This window comes from Felis catus, chromosome C1, assembly GCF_018350175.1.
Source record: "Felis catus isolate Fca126 chromosome C1, F.catus_Fca126_mat1.0, whole genome shotgun sequence".
In the NCBI taxonomy this organism is placed as follows: Eukaryota; Metazoa; Chordata; class Mammalia; order Carnivora; family Felidae; genus Felis; species Felis catus.
In genome coordinates this window covers 18,764,367-18,779,627 of record NC_058375.1, presented here as the reverse complement: position 1 = coordinate 18,779,627, position 15,261 = coordinate 18,764,367, and the positions used below count along the sequence as shown (strand labels likewise).

General features: G+C 39.1%; 1 pseudogene; it reads left to right on the top strand.

The window, feature by feature from the left end:
• Positions 1–11,278: 11,278 nt before the first annotated feature.
• On the top strand, positions 11,279–11,895 carry LOC123379356 (annotated as a pseudogene).
• Positions 11,896–15,261: the final 3,366 nt, after the last annotated feature.

Below are 15,261 nucleotides of genomic sequence, written 5' to 3'. Positions count from 1 at the left end.
CTTCAGTCTGGAACAATTCCATAGTGTTTATTTAGCTTTCGTAATCTTGACACTTTTGAAGATTACAGGCCAGTGATGTCATAGCTTAGTTTTGTCTGATGTCTCCTCAAGATTAGATTCAGGTTTGCATCTTTGGCAGGAATATCACAGAAGTCACTCCGTGGCTCTTCTCAGTGCACCCTATCAGGTGGTGTGAGTTCAAGTTGTCTCATACCCAATGAAATTCACTTTGAGCCCTTGATTAAGATGGTGTCTGTTAGCCTTCTCCACTGCCAAGTTGTTCTTTTTCTCCTCGTAATTAATAAGTATTTTGTGGGGAGGTACTAGAATAACATACATATCATAATTATCATCAAAATTTCAATTTATTTATTTATTAATTTAATATAACAATTTCCCATTTTATTAATGGGTCAGAATCTGTTTTTATTATTTTTATAGACTTTAATTTTTAGAGCCATTTTAGATTCACAGCAAAGTTGAATGGGAGGTATAGAGAATACCCATATATCCCTGCCCCTACATACGCATATACTGCCTCCCTGACTAAAATCAAAACCACACTGGTACGTTTGTTACAACTGATGAACCTACACTGACATCATTATCACCCTTTATTATTTCGGAAGTTTTGCCTTTTCTAGTATGTCATTTGATTGGAATCATACGGCATGTAGTCATTTTAAAAGGCTTTTTAATGATTATTATTTATTTTTGAAAGAGAGAGAGAGACAGAGTACAGGAAGGGGAAGGTTAGAGAGAGGAAGACAAAGAATTCAAAGCAGGCTCCAGGTCCCAAGATGTCAGCACAGAGCCTGACGCGGGGCTCAAACCCACGAGCTGTGAGATCATGACCTGAGCCAAAGTCAGATGCTTAACTGACTGAGCCACCCAGGCGCCCTTGTTGCCTTTTTAGATCGGCTTATTTCACTTAGTGGAATGCATTTAAGATTCCTCCATGACTTTTCATGGCTTCATAGCTCATGTATTTTTAGTGCCAAATAATAGCTAATTGTCTGGATATACCACAGTTTGTTTATCCATTCACTTACTGAAGAATATCTTGGTTGCTTCCACGTTTTGGCAATTATGGATAAAGTTGCTATAAACATCTATGTTCAGGTTTTTGTGTAGACAAAATTAAATTAAATTCATTTGAGCAAATACCAGGAAGGCTGATTGCTGGATCCCATGGTAGAAGTGTGTTTACTTTTGTAGGAAACTGCCCAAGTGTCTTCCAAAGTGGCTGTACCACTTTGCATTCCCACCAGTAATGAATGAGAGTTCCTGTTGCTTCACGTCCTCGTCAGCATTTGCTGGTGTTAGTATTTTGGATTTTGGCTGTTTGAATAGATGTGTTGTGGTATTTTCTTTTAATTTATATTTTTCTAATGATGTGTGATGTTGAGCATCTTTTCATGTGCTTATTTGTCATCTGTATATCTTTTTTTTTGTCTGTTCAGGTCTTTTGTCTATTTTGTCATCAGTTTTTTTTTTTTCTCTTCTTCTTGTTGGGTTTCAAGAGTTCTTTGTATATATATTTTGGGTACTGGGCCTTTATCAGATAGGTCTTTTGCAAGGATTTTCTCCCAGTGTGTAGCTTGCCTTCTTGTTTTCTTGCTGGTGTGTCCTCCAGAGCAGAAGTTTTTAATGCTAATGAAATTCACTTGTCAACTATTTCTTTTATGGAATCATGCCGGAACCTAAGGTCAACTAGATTTAATCCTATGTTATCTTCCAGAAGTTTTATAGTTTTGAATTTTACATTTAGGTGTGTGATACATTTTAAGTTAACTTTTGTGAAGGATGTAAAGTCTGTGTCTAGATTAGTTTTTTTTTTTTTTGCATGTGAATGTACAGTTGTTCCATCATCATTTGTTGAAAAGACCGTATTTGCTCCATCATATTGCTCTTGCTTTTGTGTCAAACAGCAGCTGACTGTATTTATGTGGGTCTATATCTGGGCTCTATATTCTGTTCCATTGATTTATTCTTTCGTCAATACCATACTGTCTAGATCACTGTAGTTTTATAGTAAGTCTTGAAGTTGGGTGGTTTCAGTCCTCTAGCTTTATTCTTCTTCAATATTATTCTCTTTCTCATAGCCACAAAATAACTTGCTGAGATTTTAATTGGGATTGCATTGACTCTAAAGATCAAGTTGGAAATAACTGAGATCTTGATAACATGAGTCTTCCTATCCATGAACATGGAATACCTACCTCTCTGAGTATTAGTTCTTTGATTTCTTTCATCAGCATTTTGTAGTTATCCCTCATATAGATATTGTATACTTTGTTAGATTCAACCTAAGTATTTCATTTTGGGGGGATGCTAATGTAAATTATATATTACTTTTAATTTCAAATTCCATTTGTTCATTGCTGGTATATAGGAAATGAGTGACTTTTGTATATTCAGCTTGTATCTTGCATCCTTACTGTGATTGCTTCTTAATTCCAAGAGTTTTTTTTTAAGACTTTATATTTTAGAGCAGTTTAGGTTTATAATACAATTGAGAAAAAGGTACAGAGATCTCTCATATCCTCCCTGACTGTTTGCATGCACAGCTTCTCGCATTACCAATATCACTCACCAGAATGGTACTTTAAAAAATGTTTTTAGTGCTTATTTATTTTTGAGAGAGAGAGAGAGAGAGAGAGAGAGAGAGAGAGAGAGAGAGAGCATGAGCAGGGGAGGGGCAGAGAGAGAGGGAGACATCAAATCTGAAGCAGGTTCCCGTCTCTGAGCTGTCAGCACAGAGCTTTATGTGAGACTTGAACTAACCAACAGTGAGATCATGACCCGAGTTGAAGTCCGATGCTTAACCTACTGAGCCACCCAGGTGCCCCGGTACTTTTTTTTTTTTTTTAAACCGAGGATGAACCTATATTGACATCATAATCACTCAGAGTCCATAGTTTATTTTAGGGTTTGCTCTTGGTGTTATACACTCTATGGGTTTGGACAACTGTCCAATGGCACATATTCATCATTATAATATCATACCGAGTAGTTTCATTGCCCTAAATGTCCTCTGTGTTTTGCTTATTCACCCCACCCCCACCTCAGCAATCACTGATCTTTTTGTTGTCTCCATAGTTTTGCCTTTTCCAGGATATCATATAGTTGGAACCATAGAGTATGTAGCCTTTTCAGATTGGCTTCTTTCACGTAGTAATATACATTTAAAGTTTCTCCAGGTCTTCTCATGGCTCGATAGCTTATTGCTTTTTAGTGCAGAATAATAGTCCATTGTCTGGATGTACCACAGTTTGTTTATCCACTCACCTACTGAAGGATATCTTGGCTACTTCCAAATTGCAGTAGTAATTAATAAAGCTGCAGTTCCAGGGGTTTTTCCTTTTTTCCTTTAGATTTTCTACATAGACAATGATGTTGTTTGTGAACAGAGACAGATTTATTTCTTCCTTCCCAATCTTTATGCCTTTTTCTTTCTTCTTCTTCTTGGTTTATTGCATTCACTAATACTTCCAGTATAATGCTGAAAATTTGTATGAGTGGGGACATCCTCGTCTTTACATGATTTTAGTGGGAAAATTTCTCACTATTAAGTATAATGTAAGCTGTAGGTTTTTTGTAGATGTTATTTATCAAGTTGAAGAAGTTCCTCTCTGTTCCTAGTTTGCTGAGGCTTTTTATCATGATTAGGTGTTGGATTTTATCAAATGCTTTCCCACCATCTATTGGTAGATCATGTGATTTTTCTTCTTTAGCTTGTTTATGAGATATTAATGTTATTATTTATTTTGATACTCAACTTGTCCTTAATTTATCAGGTGGGAGCCCCTTCATACTGCTTTCTGTTCTTATGATATATCCTCATTTATCTTTGAGGGATTCTTTAAAGTCTAACACAACAAGATGTTCCGGGCTCATCTCGTACTTTCCTTACCTCGGTCCTGGAAACAGCCACTTCCCCAAGGATCTCTAGTAATTTTTAGTGTGGAATGTATCTAGAAACCCAAGATCTGGGCTCTAGGTGTGTTCGTTGTTATGCCGGGTGGGGTGGTGGCAGGTGCTCCCACACATATTGTTATATGTCTATTTCTTTTACTCTAGTCAGGACTGTCCTGCTGTGCGGACATCCTTTTCATTTTACCACTCTGCCTTTGGCCACACTCCTGTGGGAATGTTGTCTCTAACACCCTGGTGCTGGACCATTCCCACCCCCATGTGACCAGCCCCTTACCTTGCTGGGGCTTCAACATCTGTTCAGGATCACCTCTCTAGGCTCTGACACCCCACATTAGACCACTCTCTACCTGTTGTGACTCTCCAACTCCACCCTTGCCTGGCCTCGCCTTACCTAGTGGCTCTTGGCTAAAGTGTTCAGAAAGGAAAAAGAAAGGTAGAGAACAGAGAGAGGAAGAAGAGGAGGTAATGGGTGAATTTTTTAATTAAAGCATAAAATGCCTACAGAACAGTGCACAAATGATAGGCCTGAAGTTCAGTGATTATTTACAGAGTGAACACATCCTTGTAACCACCACCCAGATGGTTTACATACTAAGGGATCATTCCAGCTTCTGTGTGGAGAACAGATGTAAAGGGAGTCAAGAGTGGACACAGGAAGATTTGTTGCATGTTGATTTCCAGGTGAGAGATCACAGGATCTTAGACCAGGGAGAATGTGGTGAAGGGTGAGAAATGGCTGGATTCAAGATTTGTTTTGAAGGAAGAGCTCACAGAATTTGCTCCTAGATTAAATGTGGAGCATGGAGGAGGACAGGAGTCAAGGATGGCTCAAGGATTTTGACCTGAGACCTACGTGAATGGATACCACCATTTGCCAAGAGGGGGAAATCCCAGGGAAGTCCTCCCTTATCCTGAGAAATATCAAATGTTCTCATTTGGACACATTATAGTTGAGATGCCAATTAGACATCCAAGTGTGGGGGTTCGACAGGCTGCTGGGGTTTCCAGACAGTAGTTCTGGTTGGAGATATCAATATGAAGATCTTCAGTAGACAGATGACATTTAAAGGTGTGGATTGGTGGCTCAGTTGATTGAGTATCCAACTCTTGATTTCAGCTCAGGTTGTGATCATTCACGAGATTGAGCCCTATCCCCATTTAGTGCTCCCCCCCTCCTCCGTCCCTGCATGCTGGGCGTGGAGCTTGCTTGGGATTCTTTCTCTCTCTCCCTCTGCCCTTCCCCTACTCACACCCGCACTATCTCTGTCTCTTAAAAAAAAAAAGTGTAGATTGGGTGAGATCACCCAGAAATGAGCACAGGTGGAAAAGAGATCTAAGAGATCGCTTAGCCTTGGAGCATTTGAGAGTTGGCAGAAGAGTCACCAGAGTAGCCTGAGGATGTCAGATGCCTCATCTATAAAATGGGTATAATACCTCTTTGGCAAGATCATTAAGGATTGACTGATCATTAAGGATTATGTTAAAGACCCTAATGGGTAGCTAATATTGACCTTTCCATTCCCTGCTCTCCCCAAAACTAGCCTTCTCCTCTTGCCATTGTCCTGAGACTCTCCTATCTCCTTACTTCCTTTTTGTGTCTCTCCCAATTTCTCTTATCTCAGCCTCCCAACACACTCAGTGAAGGGAACTTGACCCCTCTTTCCTCCTTTCAGTGAGGACTGACTTGCAAAACTCCTCTCTGTGAGCTAATATCACTTTCTGCCTTTTTCCCCATCACCTGTCATCCTGTTTAAGAAAAGTAAATTTTTACCATTATTTTTGAAATTCTTTGTGTGCCACCCTCACTTCTCAGAGGTAGTTTAACCAGATGATTGTGTTTCTAAGAATAAATACCATCTCCTTTTTGAATTTTTAAGCTTTATAAAAATGGAATCTTGTGTTCTTCGGTCACTTGCTTTGAGTATTCAGCATTTTACTCCTAAAATACAGCTGGGTAGCTGCAGGTAGTTGTAATTCATTTACTAATTCATTAAATAAGCAGTTTATTTATGCATTCTACAGTTCATCGGCTTTCTGGTTGTCTCCAGATTTTGCCATTACAAGCAGTGCTGCTAAGAGCATTTTGTCTGTCCTCTGTGGTGCAGGTACAAGAGTTTTTTAGAGTAGGAATATTCTAGGTATACTCTAGGAGTGGAGTTGCTGCTTCAAGGGAATGCACATTGTCAACTTTTCTATAGATGGAACCTTGTTTTTCAAAGGGCTTGCACCAATTTACACTACCAACAGTTGTATATGTGTTTGCTTCATGATCAGGAATCAAACAGAGGTGTTTTATGACCATCTGTATTCAGTGTGGTAGTGTTTCACAATCTTTGTCTAGTATGAGTAGGTTTTTTGATTTTGAAAATGTGGTAACACATTATAGTTTTAATTTGAATTTCCTGAATACTAACGAGGTTGGATGTCATTACATGTTTCATTAGTCATCTGGTTTCCTCTTCTGTGAAGTGCTTTTTTAAATCTTTTGTCTGTTGGATTGTTTCATCTTTTACTTCTTAGTTTGTAGAAGTTCTTTATGTAAATTCTGACTATGGATGGCAAATGTCTTTTCCTAGTTCATGCCTTGTTTGTTCATTGTCTTTATGATGTGCTTTGATGAAAGCTCTTATTTCAATGTAATTAAATTTACTATTCTTTTCCTTTATGGTGAGTTCTTTTTTTGTCTTAAGAAGTCTTTCGCCTGTCACAAAGTTCTTAACATTAATTTCTTTTGTCTACTAAAAAGTTTTATACATCTTTAATCTACCTGGAGCTAGTTTCAGTGTATGGTGTGATGTAAGGATTCATTCCCCTGTCCCATATGTATAACCAAGTGTCCCAGCAGCAACTATTGAAGAGCCCACCCTTTTCTCATTGATCTACAATGCCAAGTTGGCCATAACTCATATGTTGATATATGCGTGGGTCTATTTCTAGGCTATTTCCATCGATTTCCCATTCATTTTTTCTATCCTCATGCCAATATTTCATTGTCTTAATAACAAATAGCTTTAAAATGATTTTGAATATCTTTAAAGATAAGTCTTCATTTTGTTCTTCTCTTGAATGAAATAAGTTGGGAAATGTTCCTTCTTTTCCATTATTCTGGAATAGTTTGTGTGATTTTGGAAATACTTAAAGATTTTGTTGATAAAACCATCTGTGTTGATCTTCCCTTTCTGGGAGTTTTTATTGAAGCAAAATTCCTTAGTGGTTTTAGAGTTATTCAGAGTTTCTATTTCTTCCCAAGTCAGTTTTGGTAAGCTAGATTTTTTTTCCCTTGGAATTTGTCTGACTCATGTAAGCATTCACATTTTTTGGCATATAATTGTTTATAGTATCTGCTTATTATCATTTTAAACCTCCACAGCATCGGTAGCTACACCCTCCTTTCTATTATTCTTTGTGCTTTTCTTCTTTTTGATTTTTATAAATTTTGTCAGAATTTCTTTCAATTTTTTAATATTGTTTCTCTTTCAGCATTACTTTTGTCACAAGTTTGAATTTTAAATAATCTCAAACTTACCCAAAGTTGTAAGAATAGTACAGTGAATGCATACTTTCTTTACTTAGTGTCACAAAGTATTAACAGTTTGCCACATCTAAACTCTCTCTCTCTCTCATTGTGGTTTTCAGAACAATTTTAGAGTAAGTTAGAGACATCATGACACTTTACCCTGAAACAATTAAGCACCTATTTCTTGAGAACGAGGACATTCTCCTATGTAATCTCAATACAATGATCACACTCAGAAGATTCAACATTGATAAAATACTTTTATTAATCTACAGCCATAAGCAAATTTCCCCATTGTCACAATAATTAAATTTATAGCTGTTTTATCTCTTTTAAGTATAAGATTCAATAAACTATTGTGCATTGCACTAGGAAGGACATTTAGTTGTCCCATCTCTTTACTTTAATCTGTAATGGTTCACCAGCCTTTAAAGAAAAACCCTTTTATAACATTGTCATTTTTGAAGGGTTTATAAGAATTATGGAATATTCCTTTGCAGGAAGAATAAGGTCTCCCAAAGATGTCCATATCCTAATCTCTGAGAGCTGTGACTATGTTACCTTATACGGCCAAAGAGACTTTGGAGATGTGATTAAGGGGTCTTGAGATGGTCAGAGTATCCTAGATTATCAGGTGGGCCCAAACTAATTACATTTGTCCTTAAAAGTCGGAGAACCTTTACTGGCTGAGTCCGAATGACATGAGGTGGAAGAAGAAGGAGGAGAGATGCAAAGTGTGAGAGAGATTTGACCTGCGATTGTTGGCTTCCAAGATGGAGACAGGGGGTATGGGTCAAGGAATGTGGGAAGTGGTCCTAAACTGCAAACGATCGTAAGGTGACAGCTAGCAAGGAAATAGGGATCTCAGTCTTACAACCACAAGGAACTGAATTCTACCAACAGACTGAGCAAGGAGGTGGACCTGTCCAGGAGCTTCTGAAAAGGAATGCAGTCCTGCCGAACCGTGTTTCAGTCCAGTGAGACCCAGGTCAGATTACTGACCTGCTGAACTACAAAATAAGAAATCTGTGTTGTGTTAAGCCATAGAAAACTTAATTTGGGGGCACCTGGGTGGCTCAGTCAGTTAAGTGTCAGATCTTGACTTCAGCTCAGGTCACCATCTCACGGTTCGTGAGTTCAAGCCCCACGTCGGGTTCTGAGCTGCCTGCTTGGGATTCTCTCTCTCTCTTCCTCTGTCTGTCCCTCCTCTGCTCATTCATTCTCTCTCTCTCTCTCTCTCTCTCTCTCTCTCTCTCAAAATAGATAAATAAACTTTAAAACAAGACAACTTAATTTGGATTTGTTTGATTGCTTCTTCATGATTAGATTCAAGTTTATTCGTCTTTTCAAATAATCAACTTTTGGGTTTATTGATCTTCTAAAATGTATGTTCTCTATTTCATTAATCTCTATTTTTATTGTTTCCTTCATTGTTCTGTCTTGGAAGTTACTTAAGTAGAATATTTAACTCCTTCATTCTTTGCAATATAACCATTTAAGGCTATAGATTTCCTTCTCGAAATCCTTATAGCTGTATCCCACAAGTTAAAAAAAATTTCTTTAATGTTTATTTTTGAGAGAGAGAGACAGAATGTGAGCGGGAGAGGGACAGAGAGAGGGAGACACAGGATCCAAAGCAGGCTCCAGGCTCTGAGCTGTCAACACAGAGACTGACGTGGGGCTTAAACTCACGAACCATGAGATCACAACCTGAGCTGAAGTTGGCGTTTAACTGACTGAACCACCCAGGCTCCCCTATCCCACAAGTTTTGATATGAAATATTTTCATTATCATTCAATTCTAAATATTTTCTAATTTCCATTGTGATTCCTATTTTGCTCCATGAGTCATTTAGAAATGGTTTTACAATCAACAAAACTAAAAGGCCGCCTATGGAATGGAAGAAGATACTTGCAAATGACATATCTGATAGAGGGTTAGTATCCAAAATCTATAAAGAACTTATCAAACTCAATACCCAAAAGCCAAATAATCCAGTTAAGAAATGCACAGAAGACATGAATAGACATTTTTCTTTCAAAAATTTTTTTTAACATTTTAATCATTTTTAAGAGACAGAGAGAGACAGAACATGAGTGGGGGGGTGGGCAGAGACAGAGGGAGATGCACAACCTGAAAGAGGCTCCAGGCTCTGAGCTGTCAGCACAGAGCCTGATGTGGGGCTCGAACCCACGAACTGTGAGATCATGACATGAGTTGAGTCGGATGCTCAACCGATTGAACCACCCAGGTGCTCCGAATAGACATTTTTTCCAAAAAATACATCCAGATGGCTAATAAACACATGAAAATATGCTTCATCAAGGAAATACAAATCAAAACCATGATGAAATACCACCTCACACCTGTCAGGATAGCCAAAATTAACCAACAAGAAACAGCAAGTGTTGGCAAGGATGCAGAGAAAGGGGAATCCTTTTGCATTGTTGGTGGGAATGCAAACTGGTGCAGCCCTCTGGAAAAGACTATGGAGGTTCCTCAAAAAGTTAAAAATAGGGCTACCATATGATCCAGCAATTGCACTGCAAGATATTTACCCAAAGGATACAAAAATATAGCTTCAAAGGGGTACATGCACCCCAATGTTTATAGCAGCGTTATCAACGATAGCCAAGCTATGGAAAGAGCCCACATGCCCATTGAATGATGAATGGATAAAGAATATTTCAACACAATGAAATATTACTCAGCTATCAAAAAGAATGAAATCTTGGGGCACCTGAGTGGCTCAATCAGTTAAGCATCCGACTTCAGCTCAGGTCATGATCTCGTGGTTCATGAGTTTGAGCCCCCCATCAGGCCCTGTGCTGACAGCTCAGAGCCTGGAGCCTGCTTCGGATTCTGTGTCTCCCTCTCTCTCTGCCCCTCCCCCAATCACATTCTGTCTCTCTCTCTCTCACAAAAATAAATAAAACATTAAAAAAAAAAAGAATGAAATCTTGTCATTTGCAATGTGTGGATGGAGCTAGAGGGTGTTATGCTAAGTGAAATAAGTCAGTCAGAGAAAGACAAATACCACATGATTTCACTTGTATGTGGAATTTAAGAAACAAAACAGATGAACACATGGGACGGGGGAAAAAATAGAGAGAGAGGGAAACAAACCATAAGAGACTTTTAATGATAGAGAATGAACTGAAGGTTGATGGGGTGGCAGTAGGGGGCGGGGAAAATGGGTGATGGGCATGGGGGAGGGCACTTGTTATGATGAGCACTGGGTGTTGTATGTAAGCAATGAATCACCGAATTCTACCCCTGAAGCCAATATTGCACATATGTTAACTAACTAGAATTTAAATACAAATTTAAAAAGAAAAAAAAAAGAAATGCTTTTCAATTTGGAAATACATGGAGTTTCTCTATTATGTTGTTATTGATTTAAATTTTTTTTTTGCATTATGCTTAAAGATTGTGATCCTCCAAAATCTTTGAAATGTTCATGAGAATTGATTCATGTATGCTTGAGAATATATTGACTGCGTTGTTCTATGTATGATCATCAGATCAAGCTTATTAATTGTGTCAAATTTTCTGTATGCTTACTGATATTTTGGTCTGTGCTATCTATCAATTACTGAGAAAAGTGTGTTAAAACCCCTACTATACAGTGGATTTATCAATTTCTCCTATAGTTCTGTCAGTTTTTCCTCAAGAGTTTTACGTTTATGTTATCGATTGCATACAGGTTTAGAATGTTTTATCTCTTTGGTGAATTGGACTTTTTATCATTATTTAGTGACCTTCTTCATTCCTAATAATACTTTTTGCATTAAAGTATGTTTTTCTGCCTTTTCACCAAGATGGTAACAAAGGTGAAGAAGGAAGCCCCTCCCCCTCCCAAAGCCGAAGCCAAAGCCAAAACCGAAGCAAAGGTTTTGAAGGCCAAGAAAGCGGTGCTGGAAGGCATCCCCAGTCATTTTTTAAAAAAAGATCCTGAGGTCACCTACATTCTGACGGCCCAAGACACCGCATCTCCAAAGGCGGCCCAATATCCTCCAAAGAGCACCCCCAGGAGAATCAAGCTTGACCCCTATGCCATCAAGTTCCCCCCGACTACCGAGTCAGCCGTGAAGAAAATAGAAGACCACAACACACTTGTGTTCATTGTGGATGTCTAAACCAACAAGCACCAGATCAAACAGTCTGTGAAGAAGCTCTATGACATTGACATGGCCAAGGTCAACACTCTGATCAGGCCTGGTGGAGAAAAGAAGGCATGTGTTGGACTGGATCCTGACTATGAGCTTTTGGATGTTGCCACCAAAATTGGGATCATCTAAACTGAGTCCAGCTGGCTAAATCTAAATACAAAATTTTCACCATTAAAAAAAGTATATTTTTCTGATGTTAATATGTTTGCTACATCTTTCTCATTCAGTTCTTATTTGCTTATCTTTTTCCATTCTTTTACTTTAAATCCTTGTGGGTAGTTATGTAACTAATAAATGGTACTTACCTGGTTGGTTTTTTTTTTTTAAGTCTTCCCTAATAATTGGGATTTTAGGCAATTAATGATTTATTTGGATTTTTCTCTTTTTATTAGTTTTGCCTTTGTGTTCTTCCCCCCCTCTTTGTCTTTTCTAGTCATTTTGGGGAGATGGATTAATTTTCTCATTTTATCCTAATTGTCTCTTTGAAAGTTATATACTTTATTGCTATGGTTTTAGTCATTACTCTGGAAATTGTTAACATACTCACTTAATTAGGCAAATGTAATAATTAATGATCATTATCCTTTTTCCTCAAGAGAAGGCTAAAACATCATCATTCTTCTTCTAGTCTATTGTTGTGATATATTTTAATTCCACTTTGGTTTTTTAATACCATATGGTATTGATGATTTGGCCATATTGGTTGCTTAGATTTACCCACATATTCACTGTCTTCCTTGCTTTTCATTCCTTCTTGCTTCCATGACCTTCCATCTGGGATTTCTTTTCTCCTGCCTGAAGGAGTGCTTTAGCATTTAAAAAAAAAATTTTTTTTTTCATGTTTATTTTTGGGAGAGAAAGAGAGAGCATGAGCAGGGGAGGGGCAGAGAGAGAGGGAGACACAGAATCGGAAGCGGGCTCCAGGCTCCGAGCCATCAGCACAGAGCCCGACGTAGTGCTCGAACTCACGGACTGTGAGATCATGACCTGAGCCGAAGTCAGATGCTTAACCCACTGAGCCACCCAGGCACCCCAGGAGTGCTTTAGCATTTTTTAAATGCTCTGTTTAAATGAGCATGTTTTTAAATGAGGCTCTGTTTCTGGAAAAGTTGTTCAGTTTTTGTTTGAAAACGTCTTCGCTCTAGTCTTATTTTAAAAGATTTTCCCGGGGCGCCTAGGTGGCGCAGTCGGTTAAGCGTCCGACTTCAGCCAGGTCACGATCTCGCGGTCCGTGAGTTCGAGCCCCGTGTCAGGCTCTGGGCTGATGACTCAGAGCCTGGAGCCTGCTTCAGATTCTGTGTTCCCCTCTCTCTCCGCCTCTCCTCCACTCACACTCTTTCTGTCTGTCTCTCTCTCTCAAAAATAAATAAACTAGGGGCGCCTGGGTGGCGCAGTCGGTTGAGCGTCCGACTTCAGCCAGGTCACGATCTCGCGGTCCGGGAGTTCGAGCCCCGCGTCGGGCTCTGGGCTGATGGCTCAGAGCCTGGAGCCTGTTTCCGATTCTGTGTCTCCCTCTCTCTCTGCCCCTCCCCCGTTCATGCTCTGTCTCTCTCTGTCCCAAAAATAAATAAACGTTGAAAAAAAAAATTAAAAAAAAAAAAAAAGATTTTCCCTATGGTTCTAGTTATGTTTTTCCATCACATCAAAGATATTATTCCACTGACTGCTGACATCTCTTTTTGAGAAGTCAGCTGTCAGTCCCACTGCTGTTGACTTAGAGGCCATCTGCCTTCTCTCTTTGGCTTTTTTTTTTTTTTTTTAATTTTTTTTTTCAACGTTTATTTATTTTTGGGACAGAGAGAGACAGAGCATGAACGGGGGAGGGGCAGAGAGAGAGGGAGACACAGAATCGGAAACAGGCTCCAGGCTCCGAGCCATCAGCCCAGAGCCCGACGCGGGGCTCGAACTCACGGACCACGAGATCGTGACCTGGCTGAAGTCGGACGCTTAACCGACTGCGCCACCCAGGCGCCCCTCTTTGGCTTTTTTAATGAACTCTTTTTCCTTGGGGTTTTGCAGTTTCATTATGTGTCTAGGTGTTAGAGTTGCCAGAAAAAAATACAGGCTAGCCAGTTAAATTTAAATTTCAGGTAAACAACAAATAAACTAAAACTTTTTTTTAATGTTTATTTATTTTTGAAAGAGAGAGAGAGAGACAGAGCACAAGCAGGGGAGGGGCAACAAAGGGGCGGCGGGGTGGGGGGGACACAGAATCTGAAGCAGGCTCCAGGCTCCAGGATGTTAGCACAGAGCCGGATGCAGGGCTCAAACCCTCAAACGGTGAGATCATGACCAGAGCTGAAGTCAGATGCTTAACCGACTGAGCCACCCAAGTGCCCCTAAGTACATTTTTAGTATAAGTAGTTTCCAAATGTTACATGGGACATACACTGAAAAAAATGCTTCCTTGTTTATCTGAAATTCCAATTAGCTGGGAGTCTTGTATTTTTATGTGCCAAATCTAGTAACACGAGAAGGTGTTAATTTCTTTTTCTTTATCCTGCTTGGGCTTTGTTAGGTTCTTAAATATGTAGCTATTTATTTTCATTATTTATGGAAATTTCTCAGATATAATGACTGATTCAATGACTACTATCTCTTCAAATAGGGTCTCTGCCCATTCTTTCTCCCTCCTCCTTCTGTGACCATGATTAGGTATGTGTTATAATGTTTCACACTCATCTCCATGGTTCTTAATCTCTCTTTGATATTTTCTACCTCTGTGATTTCTGTTCCATTCTTCTTCAACTGTATCTAATTTGCTGTTAAACTCATCTACTGAATTTTAAATTTTAGTCATTATATTTTTCTTTTTTTTAAAAAAATATTTTATTTTTAACTCATCTCTACACCCGACGTGGGGCTCGAACCCACAACCCCGAGATCAAGAGTTGCATGCTCTACCGACTGAGCCAGCCAGGTGCCCCGATAATTGTCGTTTTGATCTCTATTTTAAATGCATGCAGTCAGTATTATAGACACTCTTTACTTAAATTTTCACTACCCTTTAAAAATGTTATTAAACATATACGATTATTTTGAATTCTGTATCTGATAATTCCAGCGTTTGAAGCCTTTGTGGGTCTGAATCTGCTCCCTGTTATTTCTTCTGACTCTCACTCAGGATGCTTGCTTTCTATATATGTCTTGTAATTGTGGCTGTGAGCTCATCTATCAGAGTTTTACCTTTGGGTGATCTTAGAGTCTGTGTCGAAGGTGGATTCCTACAGAGAGGATTTGCATTGACTTCTGCCAGGAGCCCGTGGTCATTACCAACTTGAGACCACTTTAACCTACATTCTTGGCTTTAGTAGTTTGGGGCCACCCAAGGAGAGTAAGTTCAGGCTGCAAGCCCTCTTAATAGAGTTGGCTTGTAGCTACAAAGCCAACCCTATGTTATTCCCCTTCCACTTTTTGCCAATGTTCAGTATGAGCAATTTGCCTTGTAGTCCCCAGGGAGTAGGGTGTAGGGCAGTTTTGTTCTCCTTCATCCTGACACCAATGTGTGACTTTTTGGGGGTCTCGGCTTTATGTGGAGAGGGTTTTCTCTTAAATCCTCACCTTGGGGGGCATTCTGGGTTTTGTCTCTAATCTTCATTTCATGTAGCTGCAGAGCATCATTAACATCTCTG